Source organism: Berghia stephanieae, chromosome 2 (genome assembly GCF_034508935.2).
Source record: "Berghia stephanieae isolate SIO BIC M18660-M18661 chromosome 2, UCSD_Bste_1.3, whole genome shotgun sequence".
Taxonomy (NCBI): Eukaryota; Metazoa; Mollusca; class Gastropoda; order Nudibranchia; family Aeolidiidae; genus Berghia; species Berghia stephanieae.
In genome coordinates this window covers 28,314,831-28,321,076 of record NC_088361.1, presented here as the reverse complement: position 1 = coordinate 28,321,076, position 6,246 = coordinate 28,314,831, and positions in this window count along the sequence as shown.

The window sequence follows — 6,246 nt, the reverse complement described above, 5'->3', positions numbered from 1 at the left end:
TATGTATGTAGTAGCTTCAGGACGGGCAAGTACGGAATCTGCCCACCCTTCCGTATTTCCTCTATAACTTAGTTAGAATTCAACTCTCTCCTTTCTCAGAAGAGTATTTCTCGTATACTAATTCAATTGTTGAGAAAACCAAAATGGTGGTTGTATTTTATATATTTATTTAGTCGTGACTTTTGAATAAAAGTGTTTTGTTTTATTAGACGGAATACAATAGAAAATTACATTGTTTTGCAAAATTATTTTGTCTGGCAATAAAAATACAGCGGTAATTAATTTAAGAATTAAAAAAAAGAACTAACAAATTAATTTGTTAAAAAACAAAACAAAACAAAAACCCAAAACAACAACAACAACAAAAAACAAATAAGAAAACAGTTTAAATAAATGAGTTTTGAGAAGCACTAAAGAAAACGAGAAAAAAAGAAAAGTTTAAATGGATAAACAAATATATAAAAACAACACAAATTAATACTAAATTGATATAAAATTAGTAAATTAATAAATTTAATTCAATACTGGAACATTCCCAAAGTCATTACATCAATGGTACCAGCACAAGTAAGGCAATAAATAAGAAAAAGTTCGTTTGCCAAAATCTCTATTTAGTTTTCACTGGTTAATAAGGTGGGCTCATTTGAATTAGCCCGACCTAGTACTGGAGAGGCCAGACAGCAAAAATCGGAGTTAGTTCACCGTCAGGCGACGTGACGATGAGATGACGATGTGGCGGGTGGAGTGGAGTGGTTGGGGTGGGGGGGGGGGGTACAACAGCGGTAATTAATTTAAGAATTAAAAAAAAAAGAACTAACAAATTAATTTGTTAAAAAACAAAACAAAAAAAAAACCCAAAAAAAAAAACAACAACAAAAAACAAATAAGAAAAACAGTTTAAATAAATGAGTTTTGAGAAGCACTAAAGAAAACGAGAAAAAAAGAAAAGTTTAAATGGATAAACAAATATATAAAAACAACACAAATTAATACTAAATTGATATAAAATTAGTAAATTAATAAATTTAATTCAATACTGGAACATTCCCAAAGTCATTACATCAATGGTACCAGCACAAGTAAGGCAATAAATAAGAAAAAGTTCGTTTGCCAAAATCTCTATTTAGTTTTCACTGGTTAATAAGGTGGGCTCATTTGAATTAGCCCGACCTAGTACTGGAGAGGCCAGACAGCAAAAATCGGAGTTAGTTCACCGTCAGGCGACGTGACGATGAGATGACGATGTGGGCGGAGTGGAGTGGTTGGGGTGGGGGGGGGGGGGGGGGTACAACAGCGGTAATTAATTTAAGAATTAAAAAAAAAAGAACTAACAAATTAATTTGTTAAAAAACAAAACAAAAAAAAACCCCAAAACAACAACAACAACAAAAAACAAATAAGAAAACAGTTTAAATAAATGAGTTTTGAGAAGCACTAAAGAAAACGAGAAAAAAAGAAAAGTTTAAATGGATAAACAAATATATAAAAACAACACAAATTAATACTAAATTGATATAAAATTAGTAAATTAATAAATTTAATTCAATACTGGAACATTCCCAAAGTCATTACATCAATGGTACCAGCACAAGTAAGGCAATAAATAAGAAAAAGTTCGTTTGCCAAAATCTCTATTTAGTTTTCACTGGTTAATAAGGTGGGCTCATTTGAATTAGCCCGACCTAGTACTGGAGAGGCCAGACAGCAAAAATCGGAGTTAGTTCACCGTCAGGCGACGTGACGATGAGATGACGATGTGGGCGGAGTGGAGTGGTTGGGGTGGGGGGGGGGGGTACAACAGCGGTAATTAATTTAAGAATTAAAAAAAAAAGAACTAACAAATTAATTTGTTAAAAAAACAAAACAAAAAAAAAACCCCAAAACAACAACAACAACAAAAAACAAATAAGAAAACAGTTTAAATAAATGAGTTTTGAGAAGCACTAAAGAAAACGAGAAAAAAAGAAAAGTTTAAATGGATAAACAAATATATAAAAACAACACAAATTAATACTAAATTGATATAAAATTAGTAAATTAATAAATTTAATTCAATACTGGAACATTCCCAAAGTCATTACATCAATGGTACCAGCACAAGTAAGGCAATAAATAAGAAAAAGTTCGTTTGCCAAAATCTCTATTTAGTTTTCACTGGTTAATAAGGTGGGCTCATTTGAATTAGCCCGACCTAGTACTGGAGAGGCCAGACAGCAAAAATCGGAGTTAGTTCACCGTCAGGCGACGTGACGATGAGATGACGATGTGGGCGGAGTGGAGTGGTTGGGGTGGGGGGGGGGGGGGGGGTACAACAGCGGTAATTAATTTAAGAATTAAAAAAAAAAGAACTAACAAATTAATTTGTTAAAAAACAAAACAAAAAAAAAACCCCAAAACAACAACAACAACAAAAAACAAATAAGAAAACAGTTTAAATAAATGAGTTTTGAGAAGCACTAAAGAAAACGAGAAAAAAAGAAAAGTTTAAATGGATAAACAAATATATAAAAACAACACAAATTAATACTAAATTGATATAAAATTAATAAATTAATAAATTTAATTCAATACTGGAACATTCCCAAAGTCATTACATCAATGGTACCAGCACAAGTAAGGCAATAAATAAGAAAAAGTTCGTTTGCCAAAATCTCTATTTAGTTTTCACTGGTTAATAAGGTGGGCTCATTTGAATTAGCCCGACCTAGTACTGGAGAGGCCAGACAGCAAAAATCGGAGTTAGTTCACCGTCAGGCGACGTGACGATGAGATGACGATGTGGGCGGAGTGGAGTGGTTGGGGTGGGGGGGGGGGGGGGTACAACAGCGGTAATTAATTTAAGAATTAAAAAAAAAAGAACTAACAAATTAATTTGTTAAAAAACAAAACAAAAAAAAACCCCAAAACAACAACAACAACAAAAAACAAATAAGAAAACAGTTTAAATAAATGAGTTTTGAGAAGCACTAAAGAAAACGAGAAAAAAAGAAAAGTTTAAATGGATAAACAAATATATAAAAACAACACAAATTAATACTAAATTGATATAAAATTAGTAAATTAATAAATTTAATTCAATACTGGAACATTCCCAAAGTCATTACATCAATGGTACCAGCACAAGTAAGGCAATAAATAAGAAAAAGTTCGTTTGCCAAAATCTCTATTTAGTTTTCACTGGTTAATAAGGTGGGCTCATTTGAATTAGCCCGACCTAGTACTGGAGAGGCCAGACAGCAAAAATCGGAGTTAGTTCACCGTCAGGCGACGTGACGATGAGATGACGATGTGGGCGGAGTGGAGTGGTTGGGGGGGGGGGGGGGGTGATAAAAAAAGAACAGGAGCGTATCCTGGTTTATGCATTACGGGATGCATGGTGATTCTCAATCTATCAAAAATACACACAAATTGATTTCAGTACGAAGTATAAAGTTTAAGTAGTAACTTTTGAAATTATCTAATTTAAATTTGATTATTTCAGACCTGGTAATACAGCATATAACTTGAAAAAAACAGGCTGGTATTTGCCCACCCTGCCCATTATTACCAGCCGTCCCTGCGATCGACCCAATCAGCAAAGTCTGGTCACATTCGTGCACCGTCGCAAACCCGCCGGGTAGCATCGTCACAACACACCGTTCGACTAGATGCTCTGCCGTCTCAGGTTCTTGCCCACAGCGGGTACATGTTGGACAGTCAGAAAGACCCCACCGATGAAGCGCACGTTGTTAGACAGACTTGGACCGTAGACTAGTATGTTGGCAGCCATCGAATGTCCCCTGTTACTGCCAAGTACATAGGAAACATAGTCTTCCGCCAAGACGGTCATAACTGCGGAAGAGATTTTGCAGTGTGAGTTGATCGATCGTTATATTTATATTGTTGTAGTGTCATTTTTAGAAGTTGTTGCCCGCCCTTAGCTCCTCCAAATCTCATACCGAGTTCTATTGCAAGTCAGGGAAGACTGGTACAAGAGTCGTTGGAATCCACTCGGCTTGTACTCGGGACATCGTCCATTATGAATATGAAGGACGTTACCCCGCATTTCCTCTTTATTTTGGGGGGATTGAAGAAGAGGAGGAGAGTAGAGGCCGTGATATTAGGCTTTATTGATGGCGTTCCTGCACTTTGATTGAGCCGTATGCCCATCTTCTAGACGCTACTCTTCTACGTCTATCCAAAACAGGAGCACACTACACTGCTGTGGACCAACACAGTGTCAGAGCGGACGTCCGAATAGTGCCTGATACTGATAGGCGCTTCAAGTATACCCCGTAGACCTCCTCAACAACACTCAGAGTCGACCCCTGCTATGCCTGGCTGCAGACTAGCATATGGCTATCAGAAGGGTCTTAGATTCTAAGGGGTCTAGTCAGGAGATTGGTTATTCTCAGGACCTAGTCTTGTTTTTTTTTTTTTTGGGGGGGGGGGGGTTATTTATTTTTTTTAAAGGTTTTAGGCGCTTGCAGTACATTTAGGTCATATCAGCGCCAGTAAAAGAAAATGGGATAATCAAAATTTTATTGAATTGCAAATAAAGCACTAAAGAATAAGTAAGACAAAGGGGAATTGGTTCAAATAGAGACCAGACTTAGATTTCAGGAGCATACCATCAGTGTACTTAGTTTGAGATCCCCTAAAATTCTCATCGACACCAGCACAGCATCTTACTAAGAGGAATATGCGCTCAAATGTTTAAAAGATATGTTCACAACAAAAATATAACTATCAGTATATAAAAGAGATAATTTACAAGGGGAAACAATCGCCCCCCAAAAACAAAACTATACATTTGAATGTTTCCCTCTCATCAACGTATATATATATATATATATATATATATATATATATATATATATATATATATATATATATATATATATATATATATATATATATATGCAGCCCTGTCATCCGAAAACACGTATGGGCCTAGTTTAACATTGTTGTAATGGATATTTTGCGTCATTTTTTGAAATTTCCATTACAACAATGAGCTCATAAGGAATTGGGTTATCAGACCTACATGTGGATGTCGCCTCACACCCAAGGATTCCTGCAAGAGTCAAGACAAAGCCAGGTAATCCCATTCTAAGACAAAGACAGAAAGCAACTCAGAAAACAGATACAGTGGAACCCCGGTATAACAGTGACCAGCCTGGAATACCTGTTATAACCGAGTCCTGTCATAGCCGAATTTCAAGTAAGGGAAATAAGTAAAATGGCCTAAATCACAACTCTCTCTCTCTCTCTCTCTCTCTCTCTCTCTCTCTCTCTCTCTCTCTCTCTCTCTCTCTCTCTCTCTCTCTCTCTCTCTCTCTCTCTCTCTCTCTCTCTCTCTCTCTCTCTCTCTCTCACTTTCAAACTTACCGGTGTGTTTGTGTGGATGTTTGTTTTGTTTTGAAGGGTTTCACGGCGCTTGCAACACATATCAGCGCCAGTAAAAAGGAAGGAAATGGGATGGTCAAAAAAAGTTATAGAAATACAATTAAAGCACCAAAGAAAAATTAAGACAAAGGGGAACTCATTCAAATAGGGAACATATGTAGATTCCAAGAGCATACCATCAATGTACTTAGTTTGAGATCACCTAAATGTCTAATCCTGACAAAAGCACAGGTCCCCACTAAGAGGATCACACTAAAAAGTTTACAAATAATAAATTATGTGAAACAAAAATAATAGAATGCAAAGTAGAAAGATTATTTACTAAAATTATCATCTCCCAAAAACTCTAACTATATATTTGACTGCTTCCCTCCCAGTCAGGGCGCACGGTCAGGGTCTGGCTAGGCCAGGACAAAACCAAGTAATCTCATTCCAAGACAAAGACAGAAAGCAAGTTGGAAAACAGACATTACAGGGTGATAGAAGACACAGCAAGAGCCCCCCTGCCCACTACTGGAGGTCAGGAGCCCCACCCAGGTGTGTGTGTGTGTGTGTGTGTGTGTGTGTGTTTGTTTTGTGCCAGGGCCATGTTATACTGAAAATGATGTAATAAAGTGGTTAGTAGCCTACACACACACACTCACACTAACACGCACACTCACACACAGAGGGGGGGGGGGGGGGGGGGGGGGGGGGGAGGACAAGGGGAAAAAAAAAAAAAAAAAAAAAAAATATATATATATATATATATATATATATATATATATATATATATATATATATATATATATATATATATATATATATATATATATATATACCCCTATATATAAATAAGTATAAGCAAGCAAACTCGAA